The 15,897-nt window shown below is 42.8% G+C and overlaps 1 long non-coding RNA gene across 16 annotated transcripts in view; it reads left to right on the plus strand.

Moving 5' to 3' along the window:
- The first annotated feature begins 1,143 nt into the window (after positions 1–1,143).
- LOC105416342 (uncharacterized) overlaps positions 1,144–15,897 on the plus strand; it is a 38,087-nt gene continuing 23,333 nt past the window's right edge. For 2 of the 16 annotated variants that reach the window (XR_003888328.1, XR_003888329.1), the window contains exons 1-2: positions 1,151–1,743; positions 8,854–8,903. This is a non-coding gene — a long non-coding RNA (uncharacterized lncRNA). Of the gene's footprint in view, positions 1,744–2,128; positions 2,293–7,391; positions 7,489–8,853; positions 8,904–15,897 lie in introns of all 16 variants that reach the window. The other 14 variants (XR_003888333.1, XR_003888340.1, XR_003888334.1 and 11 more) reach the window with 14 other exon arrangements.

Here is a 15,897-nt window from a genome sequence, read left to right on the forward strand (position 1 = left end):
AGAATTACAGCGCCTGAGGGCCTCTGCCACTCATCCCAGTCATTACCAGGAACAACCTTAGATGGTTGGTAATAGCTAAATCCTCTTTTTATGATGGTAAAAACCTTAATACTGTGGCACATATTAGCATGTCTAATTTCTTGAAATGTCATATTTTGAATTTTTCTTGCCTGCAGACATTTTACTTTCTTCCAGATTCGTAAACGTTTCATGCAAACCTAATTTTCTCTCCATCTTTGTTACAGCAGTAGACGTTTGCTCCTCTGACATAATGCTGCTATAAAGCCCAAGAAACCAAAGAAATAAAAAAAATAACCACCCCGCCTTCACTCCTCTCGAAATAGAGGAAGATCGTCTCCTGCCATCGAAGCTGCATTCTATTTGAACTATATTCTGCTTTTGATTATAATTCTCCAGAGTGGATGATTGGAAAATGATGTGGAGGGTGTTTCTGTTCCAGACGTCTGTCGCTGAAACTCGTGTTGGGAAACCTTGAATCACCAGACTGTCTGCATTGAGCGTTTAGTGAAAACAATCATTTTGTGTTTGTTATGGCAATAGGGCTAAAGTTTAAGAGGTGGGGGGGGGCTGCCCTGCCCCTGCCCCTGCCCCTGCCCCTGCCCCTGCCTCTTACCTTTCCAATTTCCTGATGTAAAACTCTCCAGTCTGCTTCAATAATTGTCCCATTTTTGTCCTTGACAAGGTGGGGCCTCTTAGTGGCTATTCATTGTTGCATCCCATAAATAAACAGGGAATGGACATTTTGAATTATGAAGAAGGATTTTTCTTTTCATAATACAACATATGTGGAAACAATGTGACACGTTGTTGCCGTAAGATGTTTGTAATCTTGAAATGGTGACATGTCCTGACTTCCCTTTATGTCTTTTGCAAGGGTCATTGTGGTTCATTAAATCCAAGACTCTAGCTCCCCGCCCCCCCCCCCCCCCCCCCCCCCCCCCCCCCCCACCCCCCCCATATTCTTCCCCTTAAAAATGCCTGAATCATCACTTTGGTTTTGTCCTCCAACTGTTCGGAACAGCTCACATCTCCTTTGGGGAACTTATTCAAAGTTGAGTGACACGAGCTGCCTGAAGTCACTGTTGGTTTCTGGCTAAAACTTCTGCTTTTAAACCATTTTTACTTCTGTGCTCATTGGGCCTATTCAAAATTCCCTTCTCATCCCCACAGCAAGCCTGTGCGTCTGATTATTATCGACACTATTACTTTGGTATTTCCTGTTGGGTGAAAAATATCAGGCTCAGCCTCAGCTGCACTTTTCTGTAGACTCTAACCCAGTGTTATGACACTAACATGTTACTCTCAGGTCTTGTTAATGGTGGTCACTTCATCGATGGATCAACGTGTTGTTATGGCCACACACGTGATTAGAGTGGGACGCCATCCGAAAATCTGCTGAATCAATAATCAGGTGGTCTACACAAGAATTTGAGCAGGGAGGGAAGGAGGGGCAGGAGGTGGGTGTGACAAGTACAAAAATGTATCGCACTGCCAGTCTTTCGGTTCCCTCAAGATGAATGGTGGAGCTTCAGAGGACAAGTATGCCTCAACAGTTAAAGTCAGTGGACGAAGACGCGCACGTCGGGCGCCGCGATAAGGACGAGTTTGGGAGAAAGTTCCAAAGTGAAAGAAAGTCTCTCAGGTCAAATAGTTGAAGATGCGCTCACCAACTTTTGGCTGAGCTCAACCAGGGAAGGACGGGAAGTCCGCGACAATGAAGTGGTAAGTTAACATTCTATTAATAATTAATTCTGAATAATTCTGAATTAGGACTAAAAGTGACGAAGATGAACCGCTGCGCTCTCATTAAGGAAAGCGGACTGTTGGGGTGATCAAACTTAATTTTGACGCATTCAGACACGCGAATTTCATCTTTTGAGGGGGAGATTTAGTCACCATATAACTGATAATCAGTGTGAAAAGTCCAGAAGTATTTCAGGGCCGAGCAGCGCGCACTTGTGCGTAATGGGCGGATTTCGTAAAGATAGGAAGTATGCGGTATCAAACCCAGATAGTAACCTGGTCTTCCTCTTCCTTTTGTACAGAAGTTATTGAATGACACGACCAGCAATGCTTTAATATGACCGGTTCCGCCTTTTTTTTCCAGTCTCTGGGAGTTTTGCGCGCACAGCATTCCCATCCCACAGAAATGATCCCCTGACTGAGGGCTCAACTTCTTAATGCTTGAGGTTTGGCAACTGCGCGTCGGTCCCATGTACTAAAATGCAGGCGTCTCTTAACTCCCGAAATACTGCAGTCACACGCTCACAGGTGGGTTTGAAGGGTGTTTCTGTCCAGTAGTTGTGGAACATGATTCATTCTTTTTGCAACCACAAATTAGGAAATTTGTCTGCACCTAAGAGAGAGAAGAATAACAAACAAGGGTTTTTTTTTTATATCAAACTGTTTAAAGTGTGACTTGAATCAATCATGGGTGAGTGGATCAAGGAAAGTTCTCCTGACTTGAACTCATAGCAGCAGTTTTTCAGTCAGATTTTTCTTTTTTCCCGCACAGTGAGGGGCAGAGAGAGTTTCATGATGAGTGGCGGGGGGGTTTCCCTACATCCTGTTTCCTCCATTCATGCTGCTGAAAGATTAATAAGTCAAAGATCTGTCAGCCCAAGTATGAAGTGGATGGTTCGTGGTTGATTGAGACCTTCAGTGTGTGTGTCTGTGTGTGTCTGTGTGTGTGTGTGTGAGAAAGTACAGTGAAATGAAACTAATTTTGGAGGTTTACACAACTGTAATTTAATAGCAGCTTGTTCTTTGAGCTTGTGACTGCAAATGTGAGCGTGAGTAAGAAAGAGAGAGAACCAAAGTGATAAAAGTCAGCAGCTCATTCACTTCCTCATTGGGTTTCCTTGTGACCCAGGCAGCACAAGCTTCCTTTGTCATCTGCACCCTTTTGCATCTCTTCAGCCTGATTTGTGCAGGATGTGCAACTGCTGCTACCTGATGTCATAAAAATATTTTTAGCAGTGATCCGACCCGCGGCCTGACGACAGAGGTTCTCAGAGAAACTGGCCTGCTTGATGTAGAATGCGGGGGATAAACCTGCGGGATAAAGTCACCGGGGTGAGATGAATCACGTTGTGGTTATTACAGCAGTAAACAGTATTTTCCCCTTGATAGCTTTTATAATTAGCAGCAGAACTGTGAGTCTGGGCTGTGTGTGGCAACAACAGCATTCAGGAACTGCATGATTATGGGTTCCTTTGTGTGCAGTGTCTATAGATAAACTTGAGGAAATAAACATAAGGGGCATTGCTATGGTGATACAGAGGCAGACGGAATCATCGGCCCCTGCCAAAACTCCTTGAGTTTGTCGTCCAATGTGACAGCAGATTATGTCGCCCAGCACCGGTAACCATGCAACCAGCAGCCCAGTTTCAGTCCATTTTCCCTCCAACACACAGGATGAGCCTGCAGTCGGGACAGGCAGCTTCAGTTCCGCGCAGATGCAAACCACCAAAGGCTCATTCAAATAAAAGGGATGCGTGTGTGCACAGGCGTCTCTTTCATCACACAGGCACTAAAATGATGTCGTCATCCAAGCACGATAAAGATCTCCCACCACGGTGTGGCACTAAATAATAGTCTGAAAACTCCAACATGCCTTCCATCTCTCTGCATTCGAAGAGGAACCACGTGCTTCTGTGCACCACTCTTTTATTCACATTTGATGACGTCACACAGGATCTCGGCTCTCCTTCCTCTTTTTTTAAATAATGTGCGGCTCCACTGCTCTCAGCAGCAGTTTCTGTTCACAGTTTAAGGGTCTCTTCAACGTTTTACATGACTGAGAAAATGGAGGAAAGCTTTTGATCCTCACACATGCAAGAGATGCAAACAGCTTTTATCTGAGTGATTTCTGTGGAATGCTCAAGCTGAGCTTTCAGCAGCATTCCTCTCTTATCACTGGCTTTCAAATTGTTGCTTTGGGACTGATACAACAGAGTTTAGTGTCTTCTCAGTTTTTTATGAAGGTGTTTGACTGCAGAGAACATGAACATCACAGCTATTGCTGCCAGAAGAGCCACATGCTGCAGGACTTTCCTTTTTGTGACCTTGGCGCGACATTCCAGCAGTTCCCGTTGAAACTTCGGGACATCCCAGAATACTCAGTGTGTCCTCACTGGATCAGCATTCTCCTGTGTTTCTGGCATGTGCTGTAAATCTTGTGCATTGGTCAATGAAGCGATGAGGAAGCAGTTTCTCTCAGTTCTGCTTAAGAAAGTGAAGTGACAACAGGAACTGGAGCTTTGCTGATTTTCTCATCCTAACTTTACACAGAATGCTGCTATCAGCTCTGAATTTAAGCCTCTCTCTATCACACACACACACACACACACACACACACACTGAACTGGCCGTTTGTAGGTAGGGCTATATTTGCAGTTATTTCTCCTGGTTTCCAGTATGGTGTGGTCTCATCGTGTTGTTAAGATGACAGTTATTTTGCACAGCAGTCACTGTGGGGTTAACTGCCTCATAATGTGTAGTGGGTGCATTGTACAGTGTCACTGTGGGGTTTTTAGTCATAGCTACTGGTTTCCAGTAAAGCAACGCAACCAGTGGCTTCACTTTAGAGGAAGTGGTGGCGACAAAGCCCTAAACACGCGCCCTCTTCTTATCTTTTCATTTTCATCAGTTTTTATTTTTTGGCTCATTTGCGCTTCATCTGCTGCTTATTTTATCTCAGTGATGTTCCAGTTTTAGCTGTGAACAAACAGGAATTTAACAAAGGTCAGTGGTTGCCACACAAAAATGAGAGCTGATTAGATTAGATTACATCTGAGTCACCTAGGTGTCCTAACCACACATGTGCAGATATTCAAAATGGGAAAGAATCTGACCTTTACTTAGTTTTGAATGGAGATTTTTTGCTCCATATAATATTGTTTGTAAATAATTTAGATTAAATGTATTTTTTTATAACGGTCTGCAAAATTCTGAGGCTCATGTAGCAATCTGTCACTGTACTCCGGCTTATACTGCCACCCAGTGGCCAATATTAGTCATAATTGGAGAATGCGTTAAAAAGTAAAATTAAATATATACATCCTTATCTGAAATTTGGACAGAGGGGCTCCTAGACACTGAATTTAAATTATATACGTGTAATTTCATTATATAGGTGTAAAATCATGGGTTTGAAGAAAAACACGAGTTGGTTAAAATGCAACATATCGACTAATATAGATCCTAGAATAATCTGTAGCAATCTTTATAGGCAGGGCATGCTCAGGCTATAATCCTGGAAGAAAGAACCCGTATTTAGCAATGTGTTTAGCATGCTCATATATAAGAAATGCACAAAAGCAACATTTAAATATTTGTAGGATGAGGTTGTCAGTGTAGATTCTCAATCATCCAGGTCATCGTTATCCAAGGTAGTTTTCTCTGTCAACTGGACTGTGTTTCTTCTCTTTGAAGACGTTTCGCCTTCTATCCAGAAGGCTTCTTCACCTAAGGTGAACGACCCTACCAACGACCCTGCCAACGACTCTCGGGTGACCACTCAGATCATTAACATGCCAATGGTCCACGGGGGCTATATTTTCAAGCTCGGCCCCCAGCGAGTTCAGAACTGAAGAAGCCTTCTGGGTAGAAGGCGAAACTTCTTCAAGGAGAAGAAACACAGTCCAGTTGACAGAGAGAACTACCTCGGATAGGATTAGGGTTGTTCTCAGACCTACCAACGGGGGGCGATGTAAACAAAATAATCCCCATCAACTGACTTCAATTGTCATGGCAACAACCAGTTTCATTAAGACTGACGTTGACAGATGTTTCATCATTGAACTGATGTTTATTGATGTCCTAGCTGTGCATTTTTATGATTTTTTCCCCCCTGTACTGGGGATTCATTTCATTCACCACATTTCATTTCTAACTGGGGAGGCTGTGGGTCTCTTTCGATCTCTTTTATTATTACGACTGATTGCAATTTTTTTTGTGTGTTCATTATTATACTATGTCTCTTTAAAATTGTTGTGTGAGCTGCTGTAATGGTGAAATCTTATCTTATCTACGGCACAGACCAATGATCGGTACCACTATGGGGTGCGAAAGAGTCTGGTCTGTCCTTTGCTCCCTGTTCTTCTGTTGACAAGACAGTTGGATGAATAAATGTGAGAGCTCATAATCTTTTGTCTATAAAATGATGAAAGGATGTAATACACAATTTTTGGAATAAACAGATGACTAGTTTATTTTGCCCACAAAATGCCATTGAGGCAAATTAGCTTTTCAAATCTAAAATAATAACCAAAGACCCCTCCGAATCTGTCCAAATAACAATCGGGTGATAAAGACGGCAGGGCACAAAAGCCCTAGTGGTGGAGACCACCAGGAGACCACTGGTCAGTGCCAGACCAAAGAATCCCCCCCCCCCCCCCGCCGCCCCCCCCACCCCTGCTGCTTCCTTTAAACTCTCAGAGGGCTAATGGATCGGAAGGGTATTAGGCAGCAAACTCTGACACAACAATGGAGACAATGATGAGAAATACTGAGGTTTCATTTCACACAGGGCAAAAGAGATGTTGCCTTTTAGGGTCAATACACCACATATTTTTTCTGAATTTAATGTGACGTGTTTAAAAAAATCAAGCAGCATTTTTGGGGAGCCTTGACACAGTTTCTGCAGAGCCGGGGGGACGGCGGGGGGCATCAGCAGACCCTGTGGTCTCCATTTTTCTTACGCACAACCGTCCAGGCTACCCATGTCTGGAAATATGCGCTCGTCTCCCAAACCCACCCCCTCCCTGTCTGGGTGCTAATCAGCAACACAATAGCGTCTCAGAGAAGCATCAAAGTGGGGTGGTGAGTCAGATCTCCTGACACCCCTGACTCACGACACCAGACTGATGTGCTCTGTGTGTGTGGGTTTGTGTGTGATTGTGTGGGTTTGTGCTTGTGTGATTTTTTTTTTTTTTAAAAAGATACGTTATATAGGGTTATCTTCATGTTTTTTTTAAATGTGACGTCATCATTGTTGCAACTTACACTGTGTGTGGTTTCCACATAAACGCTGAAAACACAGAGGAGGTGCGTTCGTTGTGATATCACCTGTAACGAGCTCTCACTTACTCATCTGTTGACTCGATCCACCCACGACGGGCACTTGGTTGAAAGAACACTACTCAGTTTTGCTTTCGTAGGTGCTGGATATAAAGAGAGGGAATAACGTCCAAAAAATACCTGATCTTTTCACCACATTTCACACTTCTCAACTACAGCATATCACCAGGGCTCCGTCTTAAAAGCTTCTGTCTTGTTTGAAGTGTCAGAAAAAGCTTGTTGGTGCTGAAGTCGCTTGGTTCCCGAGATGTTTGTCCTAAATGGTTATTTCTGTTACTGGTATCCAGAAGAGAATGCTCTCCACATGCCAGTGATGGAGGTGAAGATGATCTTTTGGAAGGGTGAAGGCCAGAAGAGCATTGATGCCGAGGTGAAAGGAGGGAGGTGGGTTGCTGAGTCAGCAGGACGAGAGACTGGAAGAACACTTGAAGTTGACATGTGATTGATAAAGGGGAGCACGCATGATAGTGGCTTGATGACTTCCAGCTTGCTTTATTACCCGAACTCATCTGGCGAATCTTTTGGTCTGTAGATACACAATCACTGGCTTCAGATTCGCCCGGCAGGATCACAGGCGTGTGCATGAATCTGCCTCTTTACTCTGAATTTGATGACACATTTCTGAACGTCTCAGTCGGTGTTTGTCAAGTAGAGCGTGGAGATGTTTCCTGAGCTCCCATGTAAAAAGATCAAAGCCAAAGAGCAAAGCATCAAAGCAAAACTGCTGCATTCAGCTGAAATTCTAGTCACCACAGCCGAAATACCGTGATGGCATCATTCCGGCGAACAAAATCAGGCTTTCTATCTAAAATACAAAGATAAATGCCGTATCATGGTTTTCTCATGGTGCCATTTCTTACACAAGACTTACACATGACATGACAAACTGTATTTGTGTTACACTTTAACAGTTTGACATGCTGCATGGCATTTTGTCTTTTTTTAAACGTAGGTCTTCTAACCTTTCTGTGCTAAACAGCTTTCTTTAGGTTCTTGTAAATTCTGACCCACGGAAGACTTAAAATCATCCTTCAGAATTCACTAATTAAAGCACGGTGCAGAACAATGAGATGATATGTTTAAACACTTTGTGACCATGCTGGGATTCAATGGTGAACTGTAAGGGTGACTTTTTGCATGGTTGCCATGGAGAATGGTAGGCCAAGGCCGAAGCCGAGACCTCAGTGTAGACGCACAAGTGAAGAGAGGCTGCCTGTTAATTCTCGGAAAAGCCTTTTTTCTTCTTATTTTAGACCTTGTGGTTTCTCTCCACACACACATCTGGAGGTCACCACGTTGGTCTCGGCCACGCCCACTCCCATGTGTATTTGTGCGTCTGCTTGTGTGCTTGCCTCAGAAAAGTTGGCCACTCATTAGTCAAGAGTTCTTAGAGGAAGCGGTGGTTAGAGATGACTCAGCCCGACCCTGCAGTGCATTCCACCTCTCCTCTGCCTCGGCGCTCTCCTCCCTCCGTCATCTGCTCCCTTACTGCATTCTACTCATTCTTCTTTACTCTGCCTCTTTATTTCTCTCTGGTCTTCCTCTCAATCGCTCTTCCATCCTTTCTCCTTTCATCCTTTCTTCAGAATGCTGTGTGTGAGAGGATGTGTGTGTGTGTGTTTGAGAGAGAGGGTAGGAGACCCAACAATGTGTGTAGGAAGATACTGTAACGAGCTTCAGAGTGATTAAAACATTCCTTCTCTCTTTTTTCCTCCCTCCCCTCTCTCTCTCTCTCTCTCTCTCTCTCAGTTTGCTGCAAAGGCTCTCTGATAAAGAAGAGAATGAAGTTTGACAGACGGGTGAGTAAGACTGACTAAAAACTTCAATCTACGGACTAAAATGTGGCTTTTTTCTCTTTGGGACTGTTGTGTTATTATAAGGAAAAAAGACTTTTAGAGCCAGACACAAGCATTTGGATGAGATGTGTCTCATGATTTCTTGTAGCTACTTTCTCATTTCATTCATCTGAAGTCCACATAAACAGGCGGCGGATCTCCATTTTGTGTAAACGGATCCTCTTTGAGGAACATTTCTGGGTTATTTTCTGGCGGCTGTGAAAGCGACGTGATAAAAACTGCTCATAAATGCCAAAATAGTCACCAGTCACCATTCCTGGTGGATAGTAGTTAGATTTGACTTCTCAGACGCTTGTGAAGCCATCGGTCTGGGTGATGCGCTCGCTGCGCCACTGCTGTAGCACGGCTGTAGCGCACTATCGTGATGCAGAAAGGTGGTCTGTTGTTTTTCAGCTGTCACCTTAGATGTAATGACTGTGACACATCTCTGCTTCCTCCCATTGCAAGTAAGAGTGACGCTGTCTTTCAATTCAATCCATAGAAACAAACGCACAAAACTCTTTGGTCTCATTCAGCTTGTTGATGCAGTGGGATGCTTAGTGTTCTGTACTGGTTCCCACCACCAGGGGGCGAACTAGGTGGCATGGAACTTTTATGTCACATGCTAGCATGGTGGTGAGCGGCTAATTTACTTTTTCAAACTCTACTCTACTCTACGATCTACAGTAGTTTTGGTTTAATTTCTGGGTGTAGGCGGCAGCTCTCCCTGAGCTAACGAGAGGCCCTTCCTCAGACCCCCCCCAGCAGGGATCTATGGGTTTTCTGAACAGGTTCTCCGCCCCCCTTACCCACCTTTCTTTCCTGTAAATTAAAACCCCACAACCGTAATGCACATGTGTTATTGTGAAAATGATATTTGGTTCGTTCACTGCGCCACTTAAATCTGTAATACCGCTTTCAGTCATTCGCTTTACAAACTGTTCATACCGATGTGTTTTTGGTCTCTGGTTGTTTCTAGGTTTAAATGAAGGCACGCACACACACACACACACACACACACACACACACACATCCGTGCCAGCACTGTTCCATCATGGCCCCCCTTTACAGTAAATCTACCATTGTGTTGTTTGTGGGCTTGGACCAAGTGATGCAGTTAGTTTTGGTATCGTCTCCGTGGCGATGCATTTCCAGCCCTGACAGAGACCGAGAGCAGTGCAGCATGGGTAGGTGTGGGAGGGCTGTGCCAGAGATGACTCAGCTTATTGTTGCCGGGTAGAGAATAACCAAACACACCCCCGCCACCAAGTTTAAAAATGACGCTCGTGCAGCTGCTCGTTTTAGATTCAATCTGATTACAGGTCACATGTTGGTAAAATACAGATGTTTTCAGCAGCCATCTTGCCTTCGCTGGAAATCCAACCTAGATCTGCATGTCCCTTTGTAGTAGTACTATAGTAGTAGTACTATAGTACTACTACTGCTACTACTCTTACTACTACTACTGTTACTACTACTGCTACTGCCTCTACTACTGCTACTGCCTCTACTACTACTACTACTCTTACTGCTACTACTACTGTTACTACTACTGCTACTGCCTCTACTACTGCTACTGCCTCTGCTACTACTACTACTCTTACTGCTACTACTACTGTTACTACTACTGCTACTGCCTCTGCTACTACTACTACTCTTACTGCTACTACTACTGTTACTACTACTGCTACTGCCTCTGCTACTACTACTACTCTTACTGCTACTACTACTGTTACTACTACTGCTACTGCCTCTACTACTGCTACTGCCTCTACTACTACTACTACTCTTACTGCTACTACTACTGTTACTACTACTGCTACTGCCTCTACTACTGCTACTGCCTCTACTACTACTACTACTCTTACTGCTACTACTTCTGTTACTACTACTGCTACTGCCTCTACTACTGCTACTGCCTCTGCTACTACTACTACTCGTACTGCTACTACTACTGTTACTACTACTGCTACTGCCTCTACTACTGCTACTGCTGCTACTATTACTGCTACGGCTACTCCTATGACTGGTGCTACTGCTACTGCTATTACTGTAACTGCTACTACTACTACTACTGCTACTGCTACTGCTACTGCTACCGCTACTACTACTATTGCTACTGCGGCTACTATTACTGCTAGTGCTACTACTACTATTGCTACTGCGGCTACTATTACTCCTACTGCTACTACTACTATTGCTACTGCGGCTACCACTACTGCTACTGCTACTATTGCTACTGCGGCTACTACTACTGCTACTGCTATTACTACTATTGCTACTGCGGCTACTACTACTGCTACTGCGGCTACTACTACTGCTACTGCTATTACTACTATTGCTACTGCGGCTACTACTACTGCTACTGCGGCTACTACTACTGCTACTGCTATTACTACTATTGCTACTGCGGCTACTATTACTGCTACTACTACTCCTATGACTGGTGCTACTGCTACTGCTATTACTGTAACTGCTACTACTACTACTACTACTGCTACTGCTACTGCTACTATTGCTACTGCGGCTACTATTACTGCTACTACTACTCCTATGACTGCTGCTACTGCTACTTCTAGTCTATTAATAATAAGTATAATATCCATAATAATAGTAACAATAGAACCAATAATAATAATAATAATAATAATAATAATAGCAATATTGATAATGATGAAAAAGCCCCAAATCTCAGATTAAGTTCTAATTCTGTCAAAACGTGAAGTTTAACTCACTGAATCACTGTAGAAGATCTTGTTTCACTGGTGTTTGTCTGGTTTAAGGTGGTCAAAACCTTCCAGTTATTCCAGGCACGTGTCCCTGAGATTAAAAGTCAACACCAGGCAGTCAGTTTAACTATATAAAATATTGATTCTCCATCAGTGACTGGCTGTCCTGTCCCATCCCATCCCATCCTGTCCCATCCTGTCCTCTTCTGTCCTCTTCTCCCTTCCTCTTAATGCCAAATCAGCTTCTGTCCCTATGACATCATTTCTCATCACAAATGTGGGAGTAAAGGATCAGATTGAGTCACTTTGGGGCAGAATTCCCTCCAGAGACGATCACATGTATGAGTGTTTGGTTGTAGCTTGGTGTTAATTTGAATCAGAGTACCGTAGTTCTGGTGTGTGCAGCTCCACGTGCGCTCTGCAGAGACGAGCAGAACTGAGTGAGTGGACGTTTGGCAAAAGGAAGCTGCTGAGCTGGCGGCAGATGTGGACAGATTCTTCTTTTTGCAGGTTACATGGTCAAACATAAGATGGATAGTGCTACTTTATAACTGTACCAGCCAGGAAATCTTTCTTTTTAATGAAGTAGTTGCAGTTTTTCCTAGCATATAAATGAGTTTGGAGACACGACGCTGTGAAATCTGACTAAATCTGGCAAATTTGGGGTTTTGTGAACCTGTGATAGCACCCCATCTGTGTGCATGTTGTCATGAGTCAGAGGGCAGGACCAAATGGATAAATGTCACAGCTGAATATCCTGTCTCAGTAAAAACGGTAGTAGGTCACTAGTGTGCGCAGGCGTGTGTGACCTGTTATCTCTGTACGCATCATCGGCTGGTGTGAGATAACAGTAAATGTGTAAGAACACCACCACGTCCAAAAATGACTTACTTGCAGAGACAGAGATGAATTGGTTTAATATTATATCTGGTATTTTCAATTTTGTGTTCCTGGAAAAGAAGTACGGCGAATAACAGCAAAAACTTTGACAGACTCTAAAACTTAAGGACTGCAACTATATTGTAAAGTGTCTCAACCCGGAAATATTTCCTTGGTTTACATCAGATCACACCATTTAACGCTTGCACCAAATACAGCCAGGAAGAAAAAAGGGCAGCGGATTTTTTCGCACAGCTCTCCCGGCAGAGCTTTACCTCTTTCCTTCCTTAAATAAACTTTATTCACATGGAATTATTATCTATTTTTATTAGTCAACAGGTGCCAAGTTGTGTGTTTTCTGTTCTTATGGCCAGTGTCCTCTGTCTCTTCTGACACAGTCTCGTGATATACAAATGCGTTTCTTGATATGCAAATGTTATTTAGGAGCCAGTGAAAATCGGGTTGCTTTGTAGACAGGTTATCTTTTAAAATTCCATCCTATGCACATTTATAGTTGAGCTTTGTGACATGTTGTCTCATACCTCTCTGGAGCTCAAACTGCTAACAGAGAGAAACAATTGGTTTGAGGTGCCTGTTCCCACCGTGAACTCGGTTCGGTGTGTGTGTGTGGGTGTGAGTGAGTGTGTGTGTGTGTGTGTGTGGGTGGGTGGGTGTGGGTGTGGGCGTGGGTTTGAGTGAGTGTGTGAGTGAGTGTGCATGTGTGTCATATACTTTGGCTAAGGTGACAAGGTAGTTGTAATTCGCTTTTTGTGCCACAAGGTGGCAGCATCTTCTCGCAGAAAGCAGCCGCTCTTGACCTGAAAACTCTCCGTCATCTGAGGGTTAAAGCACAATTTTGACTGACAAATATATTTGATCGCTGGCATCCTACCAACAATCAGCTTTTGTCCTTTAGGTTTTATCTAAATCCAGGCCCTTCTTTGACACTATATGCTACAAAAAAACCAGACAAAAAACCCAACAAGATTGTTGAGTTTCACAATTCAAAAGGAGAAAAAAAACCGTTTTCTCTTGTTGATTTGTGCTGGTGGATCTTTTGGTGGAAATTCTACCACACGAAAGTAAATATTTCGTGTCATGCGTTTCCAACGTTTGAGTGAGCTAATTTCGATCAACAATGCTGGTAGTAAAAACGTGTGAGAAATTTTGACGGGACGCTGTTGGATCACGGTAATTCTCTGTGAATAGCAACATTTACCGATTTATCAAACCTACAAGTCTACTCTCAAACATTTCAGGACGGTTTATTATTATTATTGTTATTATAATATTATAATTATTGTTGTTATTATTGTTATTATTATTGTTATTATTATTATTATTAGTAGTAGTAGTAGAAAAAATAGAATTATTATTAATGTCATTGTTAATGTTAATAATAGTAATAATAATGGTAATAGTATAAAAATAAGAATAATAATCTTTGAGCTAGACTTTACGGGAACAACGTCGACAATCACCTGTTCTGGGTGTGTAAAGAGTATATGTTCATGTTTTGAGGTCAGATTACGCAAAAATCAAAACGATATCTGATATTTTCCACCCCAAATCCCCAATATTGTCTTTGATTTCTTGCAGCGAGAAGACAAAATTCAAGTTGCATCTGCAGGAAAGCCTTCGAGGCCAGAGAAGAAGCAATCCTGGGGTCATAGATGGCCAGAACGATCAACTTTGGAGGCGTTTTACGCACGGACGCCCCCAACATTGACAATATTCGATACCGAAAGTTGGTTAAAGCAACGAGGAAACCGTGAAAAGCAGAAATAAATCCAATACATCTCTTTCTCGTGTTCTGTTCACACCCCAAGTCCATTGCCGTCTCCATTTCGGCGCACCGCGCGATTCTGCGTCGACATTTCAAAATAGTTTAAAACGGGTCCCTATGCTATCAGAACTGAACAAATTAAAAAATGTTCGGATCAATAGTTACAGTAAAAGTGGGGAAACAAAGGCGTTGAGGCTTATTTCGGCCATTCAGACAATCAAATGAGCAGTGACGGACATTAGTTCTTATGCAAATCCAAATAAAGTGCTAATAAGACATTAAAAAAAAAGATGCCACGGTTTCCTCTGTACATCAGGTGATACCGAGTCGGTCTCTTGACATATTTAGTCTCCTGGAGGCAACCAAACAGCAAGAAAGTCACAATCTAAATGTCACGGGCCGATAAGCTTCCTGTGTGATGAGAAAGTAGACGTTTGACATTTGAAATTTGTTTTTCCTTCTCACACATTCTCGCACGTTGTGCAAGGATTCATGACTCAGGTGGACATGAGGTACAGACACGGGGGTGCAGAAACTAATCTAAAAAAAAACCAAACCCTGCAAATTCTTGTTTTATTTTAAAAGGTCGTAGAATTTCACAGTGAAAAGTCTCTGAAGCTGCACATCGATTAAAAACGAACAAAAATGACTTTTATGTCATGTCTCAATCATCTCGAAGAAACTGCTGGTTAAATCCCCAAACTTGCTGCCCGCTGATGGAAATGAGCTCCGGCATTTGAAGTTAATTCACTTTGAACCTTGATATCTAAAGTTTCACATCTTTATTCTTGTGTGAGTGTGTTTGTGTGTTTCTGAGTCAACTGCGGTCGTGAGGAGGATAATATTCAGCCCGTGCGTGTCTCGCTTTAAGTCAGCAGAATGGATATTTGGGTTGTTGTGATGCTGAAATTTACTATAAAACTTTGGACCGACTTAGAAGAAAAGCGAAAAAGATGATTTCTTTACTGTCACGATGGTGAAAACTTCCGTCGTCACATGAAATGTCGCTGCGTTTTTGTGAACTTTAATAAAGACAAATCTGTTCCACAGAATTCTCTTCACATCACTAGTGAGCTAAATAAGTATGTGTATTCGTGTAACCCTCATTTTGCACAATTTGATGTGAAAGTTCCGCAATTTGAAACTAATTTACGCGCTATTTCAATTCTAATTTCAGAGGCCCGAACGTTCACTGCTGATTAAGCTTCTCATGGTGGACTTGGTGCCTGCACCAAGATCAGGTGTTTACTGATCAAAGCCACATGATAAAGCTCTGTGGGCATCAAAGCTAAACAAGTGGAGCTGTGGTGGCTGTGAGGCGCTTTACTGGTGAGATTGTTGCGTTTATTTCTTCCACGAATACGTGGAAGATTCTCGTAACGCGCAGGTTGTCTAAACCTCAACAACACTGTAAAGGTTAATTGTTTACCTTGCGAGTCTGTCTGGAAAATGAATTCTGTTAATTAGAAATGTTTAGAAATACATTAGTGTTAAAATAGAGTTAAATATGAATAGTGTTTATTTCCTCTCGTGAGCCTTTTGGTGCTTTGTTCACTATTTTTGC

Source organism: Takifugu rubripes, chromosome 4 (assembly GCF_901000725.2).
Source record: "Takifugu rubripes chromosome 4, fTakRub1.2, whole genome shotgun sequence".
Taxonomy (NCBI): Eukaryota; Metazoa; Chordata; class Actinopteri; order Tetraodontiformes; family Tetraodontidae; genus Takifugu; species Takifugu rubripes.